At 41.0% G+C, this 24,616-nt stretch overlaps 1 protein-coding gene across 3 annotated transcripts in view; it reads right to left on the bottom strand.

The window, feature by feature from the left end:
* Syt1 (Synaptotagmin 1) overlaps positions 1-24,384 on the bottom strand; it is a 255,921-nt gene extending 231,537 nt beyond the window's left edge. Inside the window, exon 1 of one of the 3 annotated variants that reach the window (XM_071598737.1) lies at positions 24,189-24,384. The gene's annotated coding sequence lies outside the window, so the exon portion shown is untranslated. The remainder of the gene's footprint in view (positions 1-24,188) is intronic. The other 2 variants (XM_071598739.1, XM_071598740.1) reach the window with 2 other exon arrangements.
* Positions 24,385-24,616: the final 232 nt, after the last annotated feature.

The raw sequence follows: 24,616 nt of genomic DNA, 5'->3' as shown, positions 1-24,616 counted from the left end.
AAATCGAAACGGGCTTTTCTTTCTTTTTTTAAAGGTTTTCATTTGGTTTATATTGATGATATCTCCAAGAATCACGTAAGAGGGTGAGGTGGGACTTCATTATTTGCGGGGATCGAAAAAAGAGGGGGGAGGTAACAAAAAGCCGCATACGATCTAACGTAATTTAAGGACGCCCCTTGCCCCGTTGCGGATGTAATTATAAATTTAGATTCCAAGAATGTAGGAGACGGAGGCAGAAGGTACGGACAGTGATAAGGAGAAGAAGCGGAGGAGAGGGTAAGAACTAGAATGGGATTCATCCATAAGCTCCCGCAAGGCAAAATGGAAGTAAGATTTCATAAAAGGCTAATGGTTTTGGGTATGGGGGAGGGTTAAAATTTTTCCTTAACCCGGGAGAGGGATGGCTAGAAGGAAGCGGTGAATATTGGATGCAACACCGTTCGTAGGATAGGTTCAGAGATGCGATTATTCGCGATGGGAAAGCACAAGCCGTTCCCGAGAGAGAGGGGTTCTTACCGTCGCCACCACTATATGCAAGTGAATACCTAAGTGAAATCCCTTATAATCTGCGACCGCGTTCATGGAATTATTTCGATGGCGATATCCTATCAAGCGATCGTAATAAGGATTCACTTTCTGTTTTTATAAACAGGCTTTCGCCGGAGAAGATAATAAGAGAATAATTCAAGATAAGTGGGGTCATTCAAGATAACGTGGAAGATATCACGTGCTCAACGCCAGCTCATCTCAGTTTATTATCCAACTGTAAGATTTTTGAGCCTCTAAAGAGGTCGCTATTTTAAGGGTTAAAGTTCCAGGGAGAATTTTCCCAGAGCCCTCTCTTCTTTCTAGCCGGCACAAATCTTGAACAAATTCTCTCCATTTAGTGAGTCCGGTGCGCAAATCTGAAGCTAGCACCTATGGCTGACAACTCTTTAATAATTTCTTCGCCAATATTGCATTCGATCGCTTGAGATAATGGGAATAAAACCTAGTTTCAAAAGAAAATATTTCATTCCGTTACTGTTTCACGTGGACATCGAGTAAATGAAAGAGATTTTGCTTGACGGATCTAAACTACCCAAACAATTTGATTACAGTATACAAGGTTTGCGTGAAAAAATCGGTAATAATATTTTCCTGACCTAAGCGTGAAGTGCTGACTTCAGACCGTCGGTTAATTATGCATATTCGCAGATCGTACTGGCATTGATAAGATGACAGTGCATATATGATTATCACTGAAAATTTGAAGATGCGAAAGATCTGCGCTAAACTTGTCCCGAAGGTCTTTACGGACGACCAAGACCAGAGTCGAGGGTCTGCTTGCGAAGACCTTCAGCAACGTCATCGCGACAATTCGCGAACTCCTTTAAAGTTCCAACTTGGCACCATTAGACTATCTCCTATTACCAAAAGTGAAATCCCCCCTCAATGGACACCACCATTGGACCATAGTTGCCGTCAAAGAAGTTTGCACGCGCACCGTTAAAGACCCTCCGGAATCCGCCTACCAGGGAGCCTTCGAGTCGTGCATAAGTCGCTGGCAAAAGTAAATCGACGATTATACGAGGGTCTTTTACGATGAAGAATGTTCAAGCATTGTAGCAATATCTGAAATAAATTTATTTTTCCGAAACTTTTCCCGATACATTTTATACAAACCATATAATGCAGGGTACAATTTCAGCTAACCTTTAGACTATTGAGAGCTAATGAAATCTTGGTCATTTTTAATTTCGTCACATGGCGTATTTTTTCGAAGAAAAATATAGCTGATTGAAGATAAAGCGAAAATCCCCTTAAGTAACCACCAGTCAAAATCCTTAAATTTCGTATCCCATTTGGTCTGGTAAAACCCTTATACATTAACATTTCCGTTCTCTACTCAAAAAATGTTCTACCCCTTGACGGTACCTCTTGCCTCATCTTTGTCTACAACATAATATCCCAATCTTTACAACATTCTACACACCTCTACCAAATTCTAAGGCCTAAAGTGCAATGCGAGTTTTTAAAAATTACCCCACTCCCTAAAGCGGCGGTCTACTTTGTTATGGCAGATAAAAAAAACTCAAGGCATAACTCAAACATATTCAGGCCAATGTTGTATACTAAACGTGATTAAATTACAAGATAACAGTGAAGACGTTGATTTATAAGACCGTGATTAATCGTTGTTAGACCAAAATCGATCCATCTTTTATCAGTTAGAATAAATTACAGACGTAAATATCAGAGCTGCCCCGATAGCTTCGCTTAATTTTCTCGAATATAAAACATCAGAGGGAGAAAAGTGACGAGGCACGAACTTGGTCTATATATATATATGGCCAATTAAATGGTAAGGGCGGTTTCACTTTCAACTTGATTGATGTTCCGAGTCACAGTTCGTCCTGACAGTTTTGCTCGCACTACATCAACTGATTCGGGAGGTCATCAGGAGGAAATTTACGTGGCATCGTAGCCAAGGTAGCATTGTTTTAGATAGTTTTGGCCATGAAGCTTGACCTCTGATTTGAAGGGCTCTAGGTTCAAATACCTGTTATGCCTCCCGATGACCCTAGGTTCTAGTTTCGTGATTTTCTATGACCCGCATCTTGCCAAGTACTGAATAGGGAAGAGAACTGGACTCCCTATCCCGATTTTTGTAATTTTTATAGAATGACCGTGATTTCAAGCATCAGATGAGATCTTTTCTCACGTTTAAAATCAAATCTCGGGTGGCAAATTCGTCACATCGTGTTGTTCTACAAGGGTTGCTATTTATGATTTGAGCCTAATAATGATAATACAGTAATTCATTGTTGAAAATGGCCTTATTGTTTTTCAAACGTTGGCCACGCAATTTTTCTTGATAAACGGGAATAAAAAGAAGTCGTTTGGTGCTAAATCACGGTTGTACGGAGGATGACCCATCAATTCGAATTCACTTTGGCCAGTCAAATAGGTACTAGTTGTTTCAGCCGATCTGTGAGAGCTTGCATTGTCATGACGAAGAATGATCCTTCGTCGCTGCTTCTTTTTCCGTATTTCACCAAGCACTTCTGGCAAACAAATGCTCCTGTACCATTCAGAATTCACGGTTGTACGTTGCTCTAACGATACGGTTGCCACAATTTACACCAGTTATTCCGAACAAAAAGGGTCGATTCGATGTGCTTCGTGCGCGAATCACTTTTGTCGGATTTGGCTCGTCTTGGAAGACCCATACAATAGATTGCTGTTTTGTTTCGGGCTCATATGCATAGATCAAATATTTGTCACCTGTGTAGATGTTATACACAGCTTTTGATGCACCGCGATTGTATTTCTTAAGCATTTCTTTACACCAATTGACACGAGCATCTTTTTGAGCTTTTGTCAAATTTTGCGGGATCCAACGCGAACAAATTTTTTTCACAGCTAAATGTTCATGCAATATCTTATTGATGCTTGTTATACTAACCCCAAAGATGCCTCAATCTTACAATAAGTCACATGGCGATCTTCCTTTACTAGTTCTTTCACAGCATCTATGTTTTCCAGCACAACTGATTTTGGAAGACCTTTACGACTTCCACCCGCGACAGTTTTCCATCGCAAGATCCTCTGTTACAATGGTGTGGACGGTTCCGACTGAAAGGCCGGTCTCCTCACTGATAAAGGCGATGGTTAAACGCCTGTTAGAGTCCAAAACTTTTTTCACTTTGGCCACCTGAGCATCGGTTCTAGCGGTCGTCGGGCGTCCGACGCGGTGTTCGTCTTCGACGACCTCCCGGCCTTCCTAAGACATTTCGTGCCACTCAAAAGCTCTTGTGTGGCTTAAAGCATCATCCCCATAAGCCTGTTTAATGAGTTCAAGGGTCTCCGACGCGGATTTCTCGAGTTTAACGCAAAACTTCACAGCGTAGTGTTGCTCGACGGTGCGCTCCATGCTGGCGCGACGACACCACAAACGTCCCAAAAATCCACCTCCTGTCACAAGGCATGCCCAGAGGCGACTGAACTGAAGTGCGCCTGAGTGGTGGGGCACCCCTCTACAGAGCCGACCGGTCGGACCCCCATCCACCGCTCCTTTGAGGCTACGGCGAACCAGTCACGATACTTATTGCAATGACCATGTAAGAGTGCATGTGTATTGATGAAGGTATGGATATTAACGTGTGAGCCGATAAATTTACTTATTTCAACAATAATAGTTGACAACAATGTTTCTTGTAAGTTTCAAGTTTTAATATCTAACCTAATGCACAAATTGTGAATAATACCATTCAACTGATATAAAATCTGAGATACATATTCTCGATCATTTATTTTCCTTACTCGTACCATTACATGAGCATGTATTACCAAAAGATGCGTCACTTTTCATAAGATCTTATTAACACTTGGGTACTATCTAAAAAAAAAAGAATCCACGGAAAAATATTTTTAAGCCCCTAAAAAATGAAAGTTTTTTCTGGAAACTTTGATGCAATTACGTCAGGCTCGAGTCTATACTTTTTTTTATTAACTTCATCTAATTAATTTTCCACCCTTATCGTACAAACCAGGAGAAGAACGCGTCGCGCCATCACGCTTGCTGCAAAGTGAATTTTCTCCCCGCGTAATGAAACAACATTCTATACTCCCTTTATTAAAGTTAAATATGATAATCTTCTGGTGTGCTTTTAGAAAATGAATATTTATCATAGAATGCAGCACACGAAAAACAATATACAACTTCCTTCGCACCAAAGTTATCAACATCATTGCATTACCAAATTTTTAAGAAACCCTTCATGCAGTATTAGGCGTTAATAAGGTGTTCACATTCTGTTATTTTACTGCATTGCTGTTGAAAAGGCATTCGTAAAATTATTGAGTATTATTATTACGTGTAAAACTTTTAGGTTTTCTACGCGTTACATCAGGAATAGTTAGAAGCGTGATCAGGGAAGCGTACACAGAAAATGAAGTGAGAAGCGAATGAAGATACTATATAAACATTGATAACCATAGAAAATAAATATGAAATAGGGAGGAGGAAAGAGATCAGCCAAGGGTACCAACCTTCTAACCAACTTTCTCTCTAAACATACATATTGGTGCGCTTCCCTAAATATCCTTTAATATTCAATTTAAATGTCACTCCGTTAACGTTAGTAAGGCGGGTAGCGCATTCGATATCAATATGGAGTTGCTTCGTCCATTGCAAATTGATTATATGTCGTCATTTGATACGACCGCACACCACCTTCACTTAACAAGAGAATGGCACCGTGCGGCGACCTTACTTAACGTACTTAGCAATTTAGATTACAAAATGCGCAGAACATATTATGAGTATCAGAATTAATTTATTTCAGTAACTTACATTGCGATCACCAAAGGAACCATTGAGAAAAGGGAAATCCTGATAATTTCTAAATTTAATCAAATGCGCTCATATTTATCATAAGGGTAAAGTAAGCCTAAGGAAAAATATTTCATAATTAAGAGACTACACATGAATTATTTTTACGGTATGGTGAGGTTTTAACCATCCTATCAACGTTAATCAAAATACTATTTTAAGATTAGCTGAACATCTTCGTATGGAACGAATCCTCCCAACCACATTTTTGATTTATCATTGTCACTATCTTCTGAGGCCCCCAAAAGAATTACAGGCAACGCTGCATGATGTAAAATTATATGAGAAGATAACTTTGGAGTGAGAAAGATTTGAGTGGACACGGAGCTAATAATGCATTGAGAGAAATGTCCATTGGAGAATTAAATTATGAATCCAAGGTAGAAAGGTAAACACGCCATAATCATGTAAACCATTTGTACTTAAGGACTAGAGTGACTTCTTATCGTTGATACGATGCCTATGATGAAAATTATGTAATCAAAACAAATCTTTGTTCAAGTTATAATGAAAGAATGGACGAGTAAGACAAGTTGTTTTGCGAACGACTTGTTTTACATTCAAAATGGACTTCAGAGTTCTTAGTTACGGTAAACAAAGAGTTTTCTCGTCGGAAAATACCAACCCTATTCTACATGCAGGTATTGTCGGGTTTTTGTCTTCAAATTTGGATTTACAATACATTTTTGAGTACGAGGTCGATTCTTCGTTGAATTTCGTGATCATAAAGAATGAGCAGCCGTATCCATTAAGTTAAGCGGAGAGCCCATATTTTAGCTTCAAAATAAAAGGAAATAATTATCTTTGTTCATATTAAAACATTCACGGGAATAAGATCGTTTACTTATAACAGTATTATTTTCAGTAATACGTAATTAGAAAAATCTTATTCGGATTATCATCACTGTTATTTAAATACTTTAACAATATTTGCATCCAATTTTGGAAAATTCTTATAAAGCATTCTCCAGGTCAGCAAAAATATTTACGGTTTTTTCATGTAATTTAATTATATCCATTGCAATTGAAACACCCTGCATTGCATCGTGAATAACTGAAATCTTTTAAGTTTTTCTGTCCATTAAATACACTTATTTATATATGAAGTCTTAGATGGCAATTTCTTTCGATCGGAATGGATTTGATTAAGAGTCAAAAGATTAATTATTAAAAATCACTGCCGTAGATTTTCCTTAATTACTTTTTCACTCGAGTTTCTTCTTCTAACAAGAAAACGGAGGTTTTCAAAGATATTGAAGTATATTCTGCAAATGCATTGAAAATTGGAGAAATGAAAATTAGGTTTTTAAATGGTCATTCGACAGTTCATTGTAAAGGGCCTCTAACGTCGGATGAAAGGACCATGCATACCATTTATTTTTTTAAGAATCTATTTATTGAAAGGGATCCCTGGTGAAACGTCGGTCGTTGTCTTTTGTTTTCCCCCTGACATTCACCTCTCTTTGATCTCGCGCCCAGTCGGCTTGAAGTGGAGCGGCCGTGAATATTCCTGGAAGGAAATGCGGCAGGTTGGGGAGTTCCATGCCTCGCTGTTATCGAGTACATGAGAGACGCTTCATAATCAGGTTTCACCTGAACACTCTGTACACGTGCATACAGTTATGTAAACACATAATGCATAACTGGCTTGAGTTATTCAATAGCAGCATACAACGAAACAGTTTTCCCTAAGTGACACAAGTCCGTCCCATTTCCTTAACGTCACCAAAACCAACCCAACCCTTACTCTTAATTTGGGTCTAAAAACCTTCCATTCCAAATTAATTTCACCCTAGATCAACTTTGCCCATTCAAGCCCTCCTTAAACAGCTATAAAATTAGGATTCCGCGCCAAGCTAAAGAGCTGAGTAGGAAAATTATTGAATTAAGGTATAGTTATCATTCACGATCTTCATGCTTGAATTTTTTTCCCATGAATATGAATGAGATAGAGGGTTGGTAAATATTGTCGTGGTTTCCTTCAATCCGTTTCTTCGATCGACTCTACGTGATGCATAAGAGTATTTTTACAGTGTAATCTTCCGCAGAAAAACCGTAGAAAATTAAAATATCTTCCATGAATTTCCTGGGCTTCCAAAATCCTGCGACTCGAAAGAAGGTCCTATAGTGCTGAGATCTTGGCCAAGTGACAAATTATGATCAATGCGTGATATTCGTTGAGTGAATGTGACACCTTCAACGCCCCGGGCTAGGATGCGCAAACAGTAGTAAACTGTGGTATTCTGAATGCATACGTGCCCACGTATTTTCCTTGACGTGACGAAATAGCCGCGACACTGCTAGATAAAAGCGTAAGAAAAATCTCCAGTGGTGAATGTCGACGGATCCGAAAGCCGGAATTACCTCAGTATAAACGGTGAATTCCACTCACGTCTCAAAGGACAAAATTTTCACTCACCTCCGTGTTTTCCGGGTCCCCTCTTCATAGATACCATTAAATATTCAAGTGCGCGTGGGTTATAGTGCTTCCTCCTGAATTAACGATTTGTTTGCTGCAACAGTTACATAAGTGCTGAAATAGGAAACAGTTCATCCCTTGGGGGTCGAATATCAACGTATTTTGAAAAGAATAATATAAGGTCAGCAAGCTAAAAGAGTCATTCCAAATGTTACTGCACACATCCAGGGCTGCCGAGAAAGGGCGACGTTTGCGACTTATTTATAATGTGTTTCCCACCGTGAGGGCCCGGGTTTGAATCCTGGTGACGACAGATATTTTTAAATGGTGCCCCGATCCCTACTTGAGGTGCTTTGTGGAGGTCACTTGAGTGAGTACGCCGTCCGTCGGGTGGGACGTTAAGCTGTGGACCCCTTGGTGCCTTTCGTTAAGAGCAGGCTAATGCCGACACCGGATTTCCCTCAACCCTTCATCCCTTCCTCTCCATCCCTAATGGAGCAAATGACCTTAGCTGTGGGTCGCCTCCCATAAAAACTACTACTACTATGCAATGTGCCCGGCCGGTTCGAATTAACGTTTGTTCATCTTACGTAACGAATTTATCGCTGTGCGTGTTTTATGTAAACACTTATTTTTTCTGCACTACCTTAACGAATATTAATAAACAAAACACTTTAAATTGGACATTGAGACATTATGATGATAAATTCATTTTTGTAGCTCAGATTAATTCTCAATGGAACGTTTACACTTTTATTACATACTTGTGCATTTATTTATTGCAGAATATAGGAGCATATTGGAGAGATAGGAGACATCCGAAACCTAAAAATTTCTCAGACTTCACAGTAGTAGGTAGCAGATGGAGATTCGGGACAGGCAGTGATAGGCAGGGAAGGAGGAGAGTGCATTTCATTGATACTCGTAGTTTTCCACACATACGCGAAGAAAATGGTAGGAGAAGGGTTGAATGACTGGAAATAGGAATGAAATTATGTGAGAAACTGGCAAAATAGTTAAATTTGCGGATAAATAAGCTTTATTTAGTCAGTCACCAAAGAATTTGCAATCATGGCTGAGCGGATTACCGAACCAGTGCGTTTTTCTTCCTGGGCATGTTATTGAAAAGGGATATGGCTGTTCAGAGAAATTCAAATAAGGGAATAAAAGTGAATTCAGGATAAATTGAGTGGCAATGTCATATTTACTGTGATGGAAGGGATAATGTTAGGCAAGAGAGATGGATGTGACAATTATGAGGAGTCGAAGAATGGTTATTAAGGGAATTTTCAAATGTTAGAGTATTTAGAGCCTTGGTAGACGAGCTTAGAGGTGAAAAAGTGTTTAGGCTTTAAATCAATCAGTAATCTATGTAAATTGGTTGATTATTCATAGTAATTAATTCAGTTATGAAATTTACATTAGGGCATGGGAAAATACAAGTTAAAATTGCTTAAAATGTGCATCTGTGTGCAAAATCCAGTTTTCATTTACAGAATTCATCTTGATTTATCAATTTTAAGGACATTTTTATTTTTCGGCACAATTAATGATAAAAATTGGTTTTGTTGTGGCGGATTAACACAACAATTTTCCTCTGAATGATAGAGCATAATTAAAGAGTATTATTTTGCTTATGCTTATCATCAGCGTGTTTTCCATCACAGCCCTTTGTAGGCTTATCGGCGCACAGGCACTTGGGCTAACATAAATTTCAGTCATGACAGCTGTCAAACATCTGCACACCTCTTTCTGTTACGTAACCAGGACTTTAATCAGAATTTGCGAATCCGAACTTGTATACGGAAAGAAGTTTTACTAACATCGAATGAAATTCATTACTCTTCATCAAGTCATTAAACGGGCAATAGTTTATTCAACTTTTCTGACTAACAAATAAATAAAAACATTCACGCTTATGATTCGTTCCTTTGCACACAATCACCAATAATTTTACATAGTCACCACAGTTAACAAATGTTTAATAGCTTTAAATGATCTATTTATGGCTAGAATTTTTAACCAAATCAGATTAACTTGGAACCGCCAATTTGAAACTTTATTTTTCGACTGCACTAAAAATGATTTTTTCAATAATCTGGCAGCAAGTGTGAATTCTCTTCTGAAAGAAACTTGAACGTTCTAGAAATGTGTGGCAATATTTTCTTTCTGTAGTACTCAAGTAACAACTCCTTTTTAGAGATTTGGTCCATCACAATCCCAAAATTTCTCTCAGCAGCCCTGTTCACATTACTGACATCATCTCATCATTCTTTGAAATAATTTCTTAATGTTGATATTAAGAATATGCAAAATTTAACTCCTACAAGAAGGGCATTTGCAAAACGCCTTAGTGTCTGAATTTCTTTTTCCTCTACATTCTACTTTTCGGCATAGACCCATTATTGGAGTGAGAGCGAGAATTATCCTTCTATATTCATTACAGTAAGATCCACAATCAACGCAAGCAATGCAATATCAAATAAGCTCCAAATGTAATGACGGAATAATTGATAATGGGGCGAACGTGGGTTACACGCCCACCAGTATTTCTGCGGCAAAACCCGCCTTCCCCTGGTCTTTAGCGATCATGCATCACACTAATGAAGTTTTGGAATTAAACTGCAGTACTACTTATTCAATATTTACGATCTTGCGTTACACTCCTTGAAAAGTACAATTTACGGCGAGGTTTTTAAGTATTGCTCATTTAGTTCACTCACGAAATTAAAAGAACGATATTTAGGTGCCATAAAAAAGGACATTAGATGAGTTTTGCTATTTTCAAAAAACCTACACTTCCCTTACTAATGAGAAAAACAATGAGTTTGAACTAAAAAGTTACAGGTTTTAACAATATGATGAGATAGTTATTTTTTCAATGTAAAATTCGGACCGAAAAAGATACTTAAAAAATGCAATTTTGGAACAAATTTCCCTCCTCTACAGTTTAAACATCGGATCATGAATGATCATAAATCAAACTCCGTTTGTTGTGAATGCGCAATTCTAACAAAAGTATTATCATAAAAGAAATATTGGTATCGAAGCACTCCTCAAGACTGGGAAAATCAGGATTGTCTGGGTGAGGGGGTCAAAATTTCTACCCTTCAATTAAAGCGAAGTATTTCATTCTAAGCTGACTTGATGCCGCGCAGAATCGAAGGTATATCCTCTTGGGGTCTAAAACTCGCAAACACTTCCAATTTCCAGCCACCTTTCTGACTAACCAGTAAATATATTTTTTTATTTATCATACTATTGACGACGTAGTCATTAATTAGAATGTGATCCACCATTTACAGTTGCTCCACAGTTTCCAACTATAGGATTTAATTAGTAACTAGTTTACCAAAAAATACTGATCAAATCGTCAAGTTTCCTGATCAATTTTAAGTCTCTCACTCTTACGAGCATTGCTTCAAAGTTCAATGCATATGTCAAAACAGAATTCGTTGAGCGTACCAATACCCTACAAAATGAACCTGACTTATCAAGTATAATTGTCTATAAGACCATTTATTAATCCTCGACAATTGGAAAATAAATTCGATTGAATATACTCCAATTAGATATGCAATTTTAAAAACTTATACAAGTGCCTACGTACGCTCCCTTCTGCGTGATAATTTTTATTTTTATCTCATATAGGACTTCATGTATATCACATTAAATATGCACTATAATCGCAATTGATATAAGACATGTAAGTCATATTCTAACATGTAAAATACCCATATTTGTCTCACTGGTGATAAAGCATACTTCAGAAATTTAAATATTAAAAAAAAATTAAATAAAGTATGTAAACAGTTAATTAATTAATTATTAAAATTATTATTAATAAGCAAGTAAAATTTAGAAATACTTCGCAAAATGATTTTGCCTGAAGTGGCCAAAAGATTTGTTAAATAAAAACAACTGAACTCCTCGTTCGCCCACGTCGTGTGACGGATCATCCCCATGGCTTACAACATTGGAAACCATTAGAAGGAGTGTAGCACAGCTTTTTCTTGCTGTCTCAAAAGTGTTCGTTCCTTAAACAGATTAATTTAAGGTGAACTGTATCATTTGAAAATCCTGATGACAGATCTGCGAATGGGTCCGCTACAGAAATCTCATTCGTCCATCAAAAACATTTTCCTATAACAGTCGTCATCCTCTAGTCTATGAAAGAATAGGGGGGTTAGGGTGAGTCTTTCGTTCGCTTACGTGACAATAAATTTTGAATATACGAGTGCCAAAAGCCACAGGCTTTTTTCCCATAGAGTCCACGTCACTCGTTTCCTTCGTTTTCAACGGGAAATGGAAGCAGTCGTAGCAAGGGGTAACGTCGAATGTTTATCGGAGTAATCCCTGAGTCACCTCCGCCGTGACTGGGTTCAATAACTTGAAAAGCCTCAGCTTTAGGTCTTTCTCTCTGATGCTATTCAGTTCGAGGGTAGCCAAGATATTTTTCAGTGCTTAAACTTAATACTTTTTCAATGGCTACCTTTTTTCGTTGGTTCTTTATTAAAATCCGGTATTCCGTAGTGAAATATCGTATTCTGAAAGTGTGCAAATTTGACGCATCTCGAATTTCCAGAGGCCAATTAAAGAAAATTCAAAATGAAAAAATCGAGAATTTCAAATCTCTTGCACCACCCCTTCAACGAGTGTATAGTTAACAAATCTGAATTTGAAATATGAATACGTGAAATAAAATCATTTCGGCTAATTTTTTTTCGATAATAGTTTATTCCCCTAACGTATTTCTCTTCAAAAAGGGGGAAAGGCCATATATCACCGGAAAGAGAATAAAAAATAATATTCCATTTCTCTAGTGACAAAAACTAAAAATGCCATTCGATAAATTGAAGAATTCATTGTTTTCTTTGGTATTTTATTGATAAAAAAATTGGATAAAGTTCAGCTACGCGAAATTGACGCAAGAAATGCGTCGACATCATAGCGAGTGACGAATAATGAACTCACGAAGGAGAGACAATATCAAAACCCCATAAATAATAGTCATGAATGTTGAAATTCTTTTAGGAATGAGGTAAGTTAGTCGCTGATTTCGAGGAACGGATATTAATCGGATATCTCTCCTTTCTGAGAAACTGAAAGACTTGGAAGAAAGGAAGAAATAAAATTCCCGACAGAAAAAAACAGAAGAACCAAGTTTCCCGTGTCACCGACCGCTTAATACGTCCGATTTACATATGCACGGCATATTTTCCCTGCGTTTTTATCTCAAATTCTCTTGCGTATTTTCATGGAAGCCTCGGCAACCTTACCTCTTCCCATTCATACTTGCGCAGCACAGTTCATGATGGACAATGACGTGAAGGCGAACCCTATGTGGTTTTAAGTAATAAGAGTATAGAAAAACCTGATAGCATTTAGTTCTCAAGAGACAAGATGGTGAAAACACTATGCATTTTTGTTCAGACCGATTCACGCATACCACTCCATACATTTCTATATCGTAGGGATGAACCTAAGTGAGATTCTTATAATTGTTCCTAGCATGATCCTTACTTACTTTCCGTTGGTGTGTAAGGCTAGAATTTAAATTCTTCTAATTAAATAAGATCCCCACCAGGCATGTTATAAGTACTTCATTGACGCTGTCGCTTTTATTCAGCCACGGCTTCAATAATATCATAAGCTATTTGCGGTAATAACTTTCAATCCTTTCCAATGTGGAACATATACCCTGCACGAAAGAATTGATTAGAATTTGATCTTATTTCTAGGGCGCGGGTTCAGAAGAAATAAACATAGTTATGGATCTGAAATCTTTCATATCTTAATTTCTAGATGTAAAAATATACCTATACGGGGTAGCACTTCGTCTACGTCACCTGGCCACCTTACCCACGTCATCAAGTCCTCGGCGGTCGATGGCGGGAATATATAAGCGCGAACTGAAATAAAACATGCTATTTATGTATTAATAAATGGAGGAAAATTCCTCAACACGGAAGAATGCGAGGCAACGTTCGTATCCCATGACTGCTCCAGTTCTCCTCTCTCATCCCTCCCTTTAACCCCCACTTGAGAAATTAAATATTTTTCTCACTAGGAATCTCGTGTGGGAAGGAACTCCATCTGCCTAAAACCTCACTTCTCAGCAATTCTCTGCAACCTATAAACGAGTGCCTTTTTTGAAGGTGAGACGACGATCTTTCGACTCTTAGTTACCTCTCGGCGGGGACGATGGGAGAAGAAGAGAGAAAAATTAGGCTTTGGTCAATACCGATAATAAGTGTCTTATATCGGAATACTTCCCGATATCTGAATGGGGTCATCGAATGATAAACTTAACTCCCCCGGTGTTCCAGTGATTGAATTAGTCGCAGCATCCCGATTCTCTTCACCATTGTGAGTATTCGATCTGATGAGCATTGGTTTGTTGCATCTCTCCGACTAATCTTGTTTCCAGTCAATTCCTTTCTTAAGTTGACATCTTCAATCGCCTGCTTCTCGTGATTCAACCTTGAACTTTTCCTGCAATTCCTCTCCTCTACGCTCCCTTCAATTATGACACTCGGTATTATATCGTGCTTTCACAATACATCCGATTATTTTCCCCCATCTTCTAGAAATATTCCATTGATTTCTGTCTTCATTCAATCTTTGAAGTAGTGGCTCGTTTTTTATTCTATCTATCCTATGATACCCTCTTCGTTCCCTCACTTTTTTTGCCGTTAGAATGTTCTTCTCTCTTCGTATTTGACTTCGCTCTGTGAACGTATCCTGAATTCATTCAAATACCACCACCCTCAATCTATTTAATAGAATGCATCAAGAGGATATATTTTAAGAGTTTCGAGCATAATTAATTTGTTTTGAAAAGTAAAGGCAAAAATAATTGCAGCGATCATGAAGTTACGCAACTTTTATGGACAACGGTCCAAAAGACTAAAAAACTGCAAGAAATGCATAATTCTTGAACCCCTAATTGTTATAGATTTTAATACTCTAGTGCACTAATGATTTTAATTCTGTAGATTAATGTTAGCATATTATTCATCAATACTTAGTATCATTATGGTCTTTTAGTGGCCATACGAAGTATAAACTATCTTTATATCAAGCTCATCTATGAACTAATCTGGACTGTTCTGAATCTTAAACCATGCTTCTGAGTATCGTCAAAACAAAAGCTAAAGCTATCATTTAATATGCAATAATTTTACAGATTCCAAAGAGTTTAAGAGGATGCCTCGATAGCTTAAGTGGCTAAAGCACTCGACCGGATATTGAGGGATCTGGGTTCGAATCCCTGTCAAGGCGAATGATTTTTACACTCTGAAATTGTCGCATTGAAATGCAATAATTTTTCTTATATCTCGGGCATAGATGAGATAGAGGCAGTTTTGAACCGGGGAAGTTGCAATGAACCAAAGGCTATGTATGCAGTAAGTAATTCACCGCAAACGACTGGGATTAAAAACAGAAGAGTGCTTAAAAAATGGAGATTAGTGTCATGTATTAATATGTCCAAAGGTTTGTCGGCAGGCTTACAGCGTAGCGAGAATAAGAGTCCGATGAAAATATTCGTAATGATTGAATGGCAGACAGACAATTGGGCTGCTATGGTCTGTTGTAGTTCTAGCTCCCAGCGATTGAATACAACATAGTGAACATTTTCACCTTTCTCCCATCCTCGGATCTCCGGTGCTGTCTTCATACGTTTTTAAAGTAATCCATGTGGTTCGCCGTAATTTCTCGTAGACATAAAATAAAATTGGGCAAACACTGCCACTGAATTGGCATCACTACTATCGTGCTTCCCGATCTTTTCTATGAGAATGAGTAGATAATCATAATTGCCTCCCTGACACACCGTTTGAGTTCTTATTCAACTGAACTAGGTGCTCAATTTAAACTCACTAATTACGGGACTTCCGAGAGATCAAAAATACATGTTCACAAATGAGCATAAATTTCTTGTGATGTTATTCCGTTGATAGCGTTTGCACGCTCAGAGGGTTCGGATCAGATCACTGCCTTACATACTTTATGCTGCCGAACAGAATCCATTCCGTGTGGATTTCGGGACACCACATATTCCTGGGAAGCCTTAGGTGGTCCAGGGAAAGGAACTGCCCATTTTCCATGAGTGAGTGAATGTCACACTCCTTACATATTACATTTAGTGGAAAAATAAACACCTATCCTCCGCCGTCAAATATTCGAGTTATTTTCCGTGATTTTCTTAGCAGTTAGTCTTGAAGATGTTGTCCACACTCAAAGGAAAATCAATTAGATTAATCCAACGTAAACAGCAATCGATAAATACACGCTTTTGCTGCCACGCATGGAAATCAACCTAGAGTCCCTAAATTATTGGTAAACGTTTATTAGAAAGATTGTCGATGCGAATTCCAACGGAAAGCTGCGGTAGGGAAAAAGATGTTAGGCGAAGTATTAATATTATTATTTATTGAATTGCCCATCAGTTTATCATTGGTTGACACTGGTTATTTCGAAAATTGTTGGTTGATTTGAGGATTTGTAAAAGGAATCGTGGGTAAATGTTCACTATACTCTGTGAGTATTCAGTGTCTAATTGAGTCAGGATAACCTTCTAACGTCATTTCAATCCAATGACTTATTTCTACAAAGATACAATACCATTCTGTGTTTACAGGAATGATGGAAAGAGGGACGAAATTAGACGAAGCACGATTGGAGCAATTTTTCTCTTAAATCGTGGTGACGTTTGTGGGGACGAAAGTAGGACGTGCGCGTCCAACAAGACCGCAAATTTAAAAAATTCTCGCGGTGCACGACGCGATGCGGTAGCAAGCTTCAAGCCCACCGCGGTGCGCTAACCACTGCTGTGTTTACGTAACTAAGCAAGCACTCACGTCAAGGTGGCAACGCACCCACGCTGCCCCTCGGGCTTCCCCTCCGAGGGCATCAATCCCCCGTGTGCGGTGGTCTATCCCGTGCTGCCCTCGCTGGGAGGGTCAGGGAGGTAGCGTGCGGGGGCGCGTGGGGGAGATAAACCCATTCATCGACTGACAGCCTCCACCATCTCCCTCCCCGCACGACCCCGCCAGCGTCCCCTCCACGCCTCCCTCCCTCCCTCCCGCACGCGCGGCTGACTACCTCGCTGCCCCGTCTTCGATCTTTCGCCCTCGTCCCCCACCCACCCTCGCCCCTCCCATCATCCTTCCCCCCATCCCCCGACTACTACGAAGGGAGGGGTTGATTTTCCCGCACACCATTCCAAAAACACCCCCTTCTCTCCCACACACCCTCACCCCTCAAACATCTTCGATCCCCGTTCCCTCTCTCTCTCTCTCTCTCTCATACCCTATTCCACTCCTCGCCCCTCCCATTTTCTTTAAAATACTCCGCTCAGAGGAACTGACAAAATTTACACGCGAGCACATCGATGAATCGATAGGAATATTTGAAAAGTGTTGTCTCCAAATAAAATGTCCGCGGTAGCCAGATTTTGTTTTTTTTCCGATTCCCAATGCGTAAAGATGTCGAATGTAGAATCATATACGATGCGTCGAGGGTTGAATGTATTTTTTTGGAAATGTATAAATATATATATATATATATTGAAACGCAAAATTTACGGTCCAAAAATAATAAAAATGAAAAAAAGGACACGCAAGGCTTCATTCGAGAAGCAAGGATCGATTCGAGAAAAAATAGACTAGATTATCTAGGAACATACTTACCAAGTATAACAATAATGGGAGACGCATATCTGTGACAATCTAAATTTTCCACAAAGAGAAAGACATATAGTCCTATATCAGGATTCTCCATAAATATATAAATGTATAAGTGTTGACCAAGGGGATCGAGATGGTGCGGGGGCTAACGTACTGGCTTCCCACCCTGAGGGCGCGGGTTCAAATCCCGGCGGTGTTGAATATTTTTCAGAGGTATCTCGATCCCTACTTGAGGTGCTTTGTGGAGGGCACTTTGAGGGAGTACGCCGTCCGTCGGATGGGACGTTAAACTGCGGACCCCTTGGCGCCTTTCGTAAAGAGTAGGCTAATGCCGACGCCGGGTTTCTCTCCACCCTTCATCCTTTCCTGTCCATCCCCTATGGCGCAAATGACCTTAGCCTGTCGGTCGCCTCCCCTCAAAACTACTAAGTGTTGACCAAAGGTTTTTACGACCAACGATTACAGCCCCAAAGGTTTACAAGAGACGCATTATAATGGTGTGGCTGAGAGCCACAATGCCCAAAAATATCTGGTCCCTCCTAATTTCTAGGAGTGAAATTGGTGTGCACTATGCTTTCCTGTAGCGAAATAGTTTTTCAATGCATACCAAAGAGAGTTCTATGGGTAGACTTTGACTTAAGACATCACTCAGCATCACTTATCGCATTAAAGTAAATTACCATAGTTTTTTTGACACCAACAAAAATTATTACATTTAGGCAAGAGATCTTCTTTAGGTGGTCACCTCAATGAAAATCTGCACTGCAGCAACCCACGTGAAACATTAAATAAATTGCTTAAACAAACCTAGCTTCAAATCAAAGCTTTTGTATACAGCAAAGCTAACTACATTAAATACGAAAATTTCAACTGTAAATCATTTTTATTTTTAATATATCTTTGTTTGTTGGGGAGATATAAAAAACTGGTCGAATATTTGGTGTAATTTAGCATATTTTAACGCTCCAGGCAACGTGTTAACATAAATTTCACTCAAAGCCAATTGCGATGCTAACCACGGTGATAGAGATTAAAGTACACGAGCTAAGTCATCGGATTTCCTGAGCCCAATAACTAAGGCGCAAAATGCAGATTGGTTTTCTTCCGAAATTTGACGCTCTCCTCGAGTATTCTCGTTTCCAGAGTTTAAAACACGCAGTTTAAGACGCCTTGACGCGCTTCAGTGGCGTGTGACGTCCTCGACTGATGAACCGTAATGTTAACGTATCTCCTGGGCACACGAATCTTGAGCATACATGTTTTCGAAACATGAAATTCAGCGAACAGGATAAAGTTTCGCTTAATGGAACAGCTTGATCACGAGTTAACTATTCAACGTTGTATTTTTTAATCAAAAAATTATTTACACAGCATAGGTTCAAAAGATAAAAACTGTCGAGTTCGGTTATTTGATATGGTGTATGAGCACATAGTTCATTTGTTTACCCTCGGCGATCAAATTTAGATTCGTAGGGGTTGATTTTTTTTTCGATGATTCAAACTGCCTCCCCCATTTTCGAGTCACCCTCGCAGCCCTTACCCTCCCCTCACCGTCGGCTCACCAATCCCGGACTACTTCCCACCCCTTTCATCCCCACCCTCCCGCCATCCCTCCGCAACCCTGCCCTGCTTTACCCCGTGCCTCCGTCCCCCCCTCCTCCCTCCATCCCTCTATTCCTCTCCCCTTTCCTACCCCTGCCACCCTTCTTCACCCCCACCATCCCTCCTCTGCCCCCTCTCTAGTCCTCCTCCTCCTCTCCCTCCCCGTGGCCTCCTTGCCCTACTTCCACTCTTCCCTCCCCGCCTCTCCTCTCTCCCTCCTCTCCTTCAACCGAGAGAGACTCCCCCCTAACCCTCTTCATTCTACCCTCACCTTTAAAGGTTTTGAGCGTTGCGAGTACGAATGGTCACAAATCCATTCCCAATTAAGTCGTTTCTCCGCCCGAGTCCTTTCGATAGTCAGAACGTGAAATCTCCTCCACCACCGGACCGCTCTCCTGCAAGTCCCGAAGCGGTCGGATGGCCAATCGGATGGCCAGCTAGCTCGATTTCCGCGGGTACGATCGTCGGTGGATCGTCGGAATATTTAGAGAAGGGTTTTGTCCGAAGTTAATAATACCGAAAAAAAAATTTAGTACACGAAAAATACATAATTTTAACAATATACAATATACGCTGACGTTTGATCTTGAGGAAACAGGCATTTTTCATTCTTACGCGGAATGATCAGACGGTAAAGATATTTAAATTTCACGAAAAGAAACCAGAAGGCAGTCGTTTATATTCAGATTGGCGTTTACTGGATGTGCAATCAATGTGCTCCTTACTCGGACTGATTCTTAGTTTGTATCTATCAAGTGTATATTGGGTGATTACAGTCAGATTACAGTTAATCAATTGTCAGTTGATTGAGTCCCATTTGTCTACCGAATGAGCGGGCATTAGCGACCCGATTAACATCCCGCAAGGATGAAAATATTAGTTGCGCCATTCTACTCGATAGCAAGGGAGATGACTTGGATACGAAGTTCCAGTGTCTCCTCATAATCCCGATCAGTCGCTCTTCGATCATATTTCCCTGTCGCCCTTTGGTCTCGACTTTTATCGCTCATATGTTTCTCCTCCTTCCTTCCACCCCACCGTACTCAATACATTCACCCCTCAGTTTGTAACCCCCCCACCCGCGTATCTTCCCCCTGCGAACACCCTTAGGGTCCCTCTCTCGCCCACGCCCTACATCTCCTCCTTCGCAACTCTACTCCTCCGGCACTCACGACCCTTTCCCTCACCCCTCCCTCAACCCTCGTCCACACACACACACACGATCCTCCACCATCCCTCACTCCCCTCCCCGCGAAAACCTCCCTCCACTTGACACCCCCCTCCCCACGCCGCCCTTCCCTTCAGGAGCGCTACACTCGAGCATCGATTTCCCGACGGCACGGGGAAGCGCGGATACATACTGATTGTGGGTCACTGGCAAGGAGGCCTCGAGGACGAAGCAGTTTTCCATAGCGGGAGGAGGGACAGGGAATTTGGCGGCCCGCCGGAGGACACCAAGGGGCGCGGGCCGTTTTCTCTCCTCGGGGCGGCACGTCTTCGTCTACCCGCCCCTACCCCCCGGCAAGGAACGATTTCCCCTCGTCCCCACCCTCCCCCTCACACCCCACACTCAAACGAATATGGATCTACAGCTGGTCGCTGCCACCCGAGCGAGCGGTAGTAACACCACGCCTCCCTGGACACGGAAGGCGAGTTGGGAAGGGGGGGGAAGGAGGGAAAGCGCGCTCTAACTCTCCCTTCCCCCCATCGGGATTCGAAGACTGAATGAGAACCCTCCCTCCGCCCCCCTCGTCCCACGAACACTTTCTCTCGGTACATTTGATGGGGTTTCCGCCGCGTGTTTGCCCCTCCAATGCCGTCGGTCGTCTTGGTTCGTCGACGGTCTCGTTCCCGTGCCATGAAACGAGTTCGGGTCGAAGTCAAGTGAACTCGGCGTTGGCCGCCCGAAGACGTTGCCTGGTACGGGAACGAGACAGTCGTAGACCCGAAACGTCCCGTGAGATTAGACGGAGGCGAAAACACGGCAGCGACACGGGTCGAGTGGCGAAAGCTCTCCAGTGACTCTGTTCTGGAGCGACATTTTGAGGTCTGCTATTTTTCTTAACGGCATGCTGACTCGTTTGCGATCGAAGCTTGTCGGTGACGAATGTTACGGCTGTCTGTAGAAATTTCATTTTATAGAACGCTGTTTTTGATGAGGGAGATTCGTTACCGCGACGTGTTTCGTTACCGATGGACAGACGGCGGATTCTAAATAAGTATTAAACTAGCGCCATACATGAGCTACCCTCCAGTTACCCTCATTGTTCGCTGTGGATGGATTGCTTGGGAGAAGCTTTCGTTTTTGGAAGGGTGAAATATGGAGAATACCGCAGCAAAACGAGACCCCAGAGGATAATTCGGATGCGACCTAATGGATAACGGTTAGGAATTGGAAAGGAACAGTCCCCACGCTAGGGTTACAGTCGTGGCTGTGACTGGAACAAAAGGAAGCCATTGCCTTCCTAAGCGCAAAATTCAGTGAAAGAAATTTCCTTGCTTCAGGACAGATTCTCGGGCGATAAGAAGCAATTAAATATATATTTATAAATAGGCATGCTATAGATAGAATGATAAGTCGATTTATTGGCGTGAGTCCTGTTAAATCTGCCCAGCAGAAATACATTTGTACAGATAAACGCCTCGAGAATCAAAATGAAACACGAATCTAAATGAAGTGCCAGTACATCCCTTGCACAATCTAAATTATTACACTAAAACTAGGTTTCAGTTCAATAAAAAACCTTAAAATATGAATGAATGAGCTGTCACAGGCAATGAAAAGTAAACATTTTGTGGGCTGACCTAATTTCCCAAAGTTATTTTCAATTACTACGCCCTCGGAATCAAATGGTCGAACAAATTCACATACCTTATTCGTAAGCTCAAATGTTGTTTGTAATGAACATATGCTTCCAAACCTTACAGTCAGGTTTTCAAAAAGGATTGATAATTTATTTTGAGGAAACATGAGAGAATTAAGGGTGAGAAAAGACGTAGTTCCTCTTTTTCATACGAGGAGCTGTATCCCTTCATTATAAACATATATCGCTCAACATTAAATGGAAATTACCCCGCAAAATTAAAGTAAAAATAATGATGAACATCTCCTACGATCATTAAATTTGTAGACACTCGCTCCGATTATTGAGGGCGCGTAGAGCGTGCATTAAAATTAACGCCACATAGTTGGCTTTAACAGGCACGACAGGAAGTGATACTGTACAAACTACTGACAAAACTGAATTTTACAGCAATATAACCAAAATTCATATGTATTTTATTGCCGTAAGATTCTAGAATATTATCAACACAAAGTAGTCGGCTGTTAGGGGATTAATTGGATTGGTCAACACATTTTAATACTTTAAGAGTCCTTACAGTGGGACAAAGAGCTGTAAATGAGGCAAAAAGAGGAAAGTAAATTTCCTCTCTCCAAGTGGTGGACTAGAAATTTGAAACAAAGATCCCTCACGCTTTTGGAGGGTGGAGTAGGAGGGGTGGTAAGAGACGTCTCGCACCGGAGTCACGTCATTGAAAAAAAGCTGAAAGTCACGGCGCGATGTACTCCTAGTGAATCCGACGACCCCTCGCGGGGGGGGGGAGAGAGAGTGGAGAATGAGGGGGCGTGTGATGGGAGGGGAGGGAGTGGGAGACCTGGTTTCACGCGCACGTGAATTTCGTTGCACGGCGGATGGAGGGAGGGTTGAAACTCTAAGGTTATAAAGGGACGGGGGGAGAGGAGAGGGGCGAGGGGATTTCATTTTTTTTTCGAGTGAATGTGGCCGCCGATTTGGAGGGTAGAAATCGTTCGGGGCGACAGGCTCTGCCGGCTCGAGCTTCGCCGCTGCGCCGCGAGGGGCGCCGCAGGACGGAGCGGTGGAGGAGGACGACCGTTGGATTCAGCAACAATGCAGACGAATAGTCTCGCGTCGATACCGCAAACCGCGAGAAAATCTCGACGGCTCCGGGACGATGAACAATTTATTTTGTACGATCAAATACGAGCACACGCGGAGAGTGTAAGAAATGAAACAAACATTAAACGGGGCAACGCAGGTGCGACCCACGGGCACGGATGGAAGTTACGTTCGGTATCTTCAAATTGTTAAGAAATTACTTCTATATGCCCACTATGCCCGATTTCTTTTTTACGCTACTTATTCCTTTAGAGAGGGATTGATTTTTTCCCTTTCGTTGGAAAAACTGGTGCACGATGAGATTTCACCGAGTAAAAACCAAAACATTCATTTGGAACCGTCATCATTATTACAATTTTAATGTGAAGCTATTTTCGAAGAAGGTTAATACGTACCTCCGTGTTCTTGCTTCCTTATTTGTACTCACAACGATCAATTGGAATTAAAATTATCACTTCCCCTCGAAAAAATCGAACTAGTACAGTCAAATGAGGTCACACTTGAGCCAAAAATGGGTTCACCATAAAATGGTGACACATGAGCAATGAACCTTCCAGAATAATTCGTGAAAGAATAAGAGATGTGCAAATGTAATCCGAGACGATGCGAACATTGTAAATAAATATCTCATCACCAAAAATAAATAAACAATTCCCAAGGTGCACGAGTGAGTTGTACCAAGTACGTGGAACATGCTTGACGGTGATGTATTGCTTAGCGGCTATACTCAAGGATAAACTCAGGAGAAGCAAGATGTGTGGCGATCACAAATTAAATAGAACCACAAGAATACTCTTCGACGGAGTATTCGGTAGGAATCGCCCCCAAAACACTTGGATGAAACATTCCATATAGCATACACAAGTACAAATCCTCAACGATCGTGCAATAAAATATTTGGGAACGAATTTCATGAAAATTAAATGAACCCCCTGCATTCGAAAAAGAGCTCCCTTTTGGGTCTATAAATCGGGCAATTCCCTCCAGAACAAAGATTCTCGGAGGAAACTCACCGAGTCACACAAATCAAAGGGAATTCACACCGTCCTTTCCACTTGCTGACCGTACGACTTGGATTAGAAGCGATTCTATAGAGGGGGCGGAGCGGTTCCGTCCACTGCTTGACGGTGGCCACACAGAAAAAACCACGACAAAATGGACATTCCTTCGTCACTCACCTCTTGTATCCTCGGCGGCTCACATCAACCGACTTCGATGGTCAAAACCTCCACGTTGTGCACGGTTTCCCGAACAATTCCCAGCCGACGGATTTCTGTGCATATGTCTGCCTTTGATGGGGAATCGAATATCGGCCACACCAACGCTCGTTGACTTTGCCCTGTTTTCTTGGGGCTGAGAGAACAGCTCCTGCTGCCGGCGGAGCAAATTCCAACTAAGAAGTGGGCAAAATTAATCAATATATATTAGCGTGACTTTCATTCGCTCGGCTTTCATCTGTTTCCTGCGAGATTTAAATAAATGCTTCCTCACGCAGGACGGGTTTGGTGGATGTTTCTTCGTCAGTTGTCTCTTTGGCTCTTTTGCCTAAGCGTATCGATACCAATATTACACAGGAATAGATTTGATAAATGACGGTGAGAAAGGT

Source organism: Hetaerina americana, unplaced genomic scaffold (assembly GCF_022747635.1).
Source record: "Hetaerina americana unplaced genomic scaffold, ioHetAmer1.1.p SCAF_10, whole genome shotgun sequence".
In the NCBI taxonomy this organism is placed as follows: domain Eukaryota; kingdom Metazoa; phylum Arthropoda; class Insecta; order Odonata; family Calopterygidae; genus Hetaerina; species Hetaerina americana.
This window is presented reverse-complemented; position numbering and strand designations above follow the sequence as displayed.